The following is a 2,980-nucleotide window of genomic DNA, read 5'->3' on the forward strand; positions in this document are numbered from 1 at the left end:
TTGAGCAGGAATAGTAAAGTATTAGGGGCTGAGGAAAAGAAAGAGATGGGTAAGCTAGGCTCCCTGGCTCCTGGAGGGCCAGGCCTGTCCCCAGTGTTCTCCAGGCACTTAGATACCTTCTGGCAAGGGCAAGACTGTGATTCTGTCTAGAAAGGAAGAAACTGAGGTGGAGATAAAAAAATGTCTGTCATCGGCTGCTACAGCGGGGTGATGGCCTGTTCTGGGGACAGCTCTGCTCATGGTCATGGGACCTTCTCCATCCCGGGCACTTCATTCATCAGCCCCCACCTTCCTGATGCAGACACCAAGGCAGAAGGGACCATGATAGAGCCCCAGGGAGCCATGCCAGCAAGGACTGAACCCTGGGCTGCCTGTTTTACATATACCACCCTGAGGTACAGGCAGCTGTGGCCACTCAGAGGGGCCAGAGCATTGCAGTGATTCTCAATTATGCTGATGGAGAATGATATTAATTTAATTAAGACCACTGAGTGGAGTGTGAGCTAATCAAACTTGAGGGCAAGCCCTTTTACCTCCCTGACCCGTGGCTCCTTCTCTACTCTCAGAATGTGCCTCAAAGTGTTGATGGCAACCACAGAGAGCCCTGTGGATTCGAAGGGCCATTGGGATGCTTCTACTTATTTCCACTGAAGCCACTATCTGCTGGGCACATACTGTAATCCCTGGAAGTAAGCACTTATTGGGAGTCCCATGGCCAAGCAAATATTTTATGTGCCCATGGCTGAGCACCCACTGTGTACTCTGTGGCAAAATACCTACTATGTGCCCTGAAGCCAAGCACTCACTATGTGACCTGTGACTGAGTACCCACTCTGTATTCTGTGGCAAAGCATCTGTTATGTGCCTTGTGGACAAGTACCCACTGTGTGTCCTATAGTTGAGCACCCAGTGTGTGTCCTTGGGCTAAGCACTTATTGTATGTTTCAAGGATGAGCATCTGCTTGCGTGTCCTGTGGTTGGCTCAGGAGTCAGGGTAGATGTCACACCCAGGCCTAAGGGTCTCATAGTCATAGGAAGTGAGATGCACAAGGGACAGACCTCAGTGGACATCAGAGACAAGGTGTATAAACACCTGGCCCATATGTTATTAGGGTGAGAAGAGTCCAGATGTGGCAAAGTGGCTTTTTTTTTTTTTTTACAATGAAGCTCAGTGGTTTCCACTCAAATGGCCTGATAGCAAAGAGGCTCCCATGAGAGAAAGCTTAGAGAATTCACTGATTCATCCATCTGAGATACTTGGGCCCCGAGAAGAGCCCTGGCTGGGGCTCTACAGAGGAAGAATCCCATGTCTGCCCACAAGGCAAGGTGCCTGGCCTGCTCCACACAGCAGGTGGCCCTGGGAGGTGTGAACAGTGTTAACACAGGAGACAGTGGAGCCACACAGTACCAAAGACATGTTGGAGGCACCTATACTACACTTGCAGTTGATTCTGCTACGGCCAGAATGGGTATTTTTGAGAGCAGAGATGAATAAGACCTCAGGTGACTGTCATCCTGCCTGGGCAACTGAAATGTTTTAATATGCTCCTGCAAAATTTTAGTAAATTCCTGCATATTAAAGTTCTAACTTTTCAGTGCCAAGAACTCGAAGATCTATTCTGAAGCTCACAGAACAAATCTCCTTGGCTATGGCTGTACCTGTAAACCTCCCCTCTGCTTCTTCCTCCTGCCCACCACTTCCTTTACCTCTTGTTACACTCTTCCTATAGATTCTGTGTGTGAGTGAGGTCATGTGAAATTGGACTATTATTCCAGCTAACAATGTCAGGGCCATCTAGATTGTTGCAAATGATAACATTTCCTCACTTTTAAGGATGAATAGGACTCCATAGAGGGCATGTTTCCTGTGTTTGTTTGTTTGTTTTTTGATTGCATGTTCACTGAACTAGAAAAGTTAATATTGTTGCACACAGAGCAATCCACATAACCAATACAACCCACATTCAAATGCAGTGACAAATTCCATAGGGAAAAAACTTCACACAGAACCAAGAAGACCCAGAATAATCAAAGCAACCTTGAGTGAACAGAACAAAGCTGGAGGCATCACAGAACCAGCTTCAGAATACGCCTCGGAATAAAACCGTACACTTACAGTCAGCTGGCTTTCAATCAAGCCCAAAGCACATAGCATGGGGGGTAGGTGGCAGGGTGGACACACTGACATGGGACACACACACACACACACACACACACACACACACACACACACGCACGCGCGCGCTCACACACACACTTTGTTACCCAGACTGTTTGTTCCTGTGAGCCTTCCATAAAGAGCCTGGGTGGCCAGGAGGCCTCAGGAGAGCTTCAGGATGGTCGCTGGCCTGCCCCCTGTGCCTTTCATCTCCCCTCCCCCCCCCCACCCACCTGACAGCACTCACAGAGTGATTTCGCTGAGGAAATCTCTGCCCTCCTGGAGTCAGGTATACCAGACCCCAGAACACTCCAGGATGAATAGTTTTTATTGACACAATTATTCTTAGCTTTCTTCTTTACAAGTCATCTGGAGTCGCCAAAGCTGGTGAGAATAGGGATGGGTGTTTTAGGGTTTTTATTCCTACTTGGGGGGAAAAAAAAACATAAACAAAAAGCAAGTTGGTGAGGAAAGGGTTTATTTGGCTTACGCTTCCACATTGCTGTTCATCACCAAAGGAAGTCAGGACAGGAACTCAAGCAGGTCAGGAATCTGGAGGCAGGAGCTGACGCAGAGGCCATGGAGGGCTGCTGCATACTGACTTGCTCCCCCTGGCCAGGATCACCAGCCCAGGGATGGCACCACCCTCAATCGACTGAGCCCTCCCCACTAATTTAGAAAATACCTTACAGCTGGATCTCACGGAGGTATTTCCTCGATTGAAGCTCCTTCCTCTCTGATGACTCTAGCTTGTGTCAAGTTGATGCAAAACTAACCAGCCAGTACAAGAGGTGACTGGACCATGACCCTGGATAGAAGAGG

Source organism: Arvicanthis niloticus, chromosome 7 (genome assembly GCF_011762505.2).
Source record: "Arvicanthis niloticus isolate mArvNil1 chromosome 7, mArvNil1.pat.X, whole genome shotgun sequence".
NCBI classification, from domain to species: Eukaryota; Metazoa; Chordata; class Mammalia; order Rodentia; family Muridae; genus Arvicanthis; species Arvicanthis niloticus.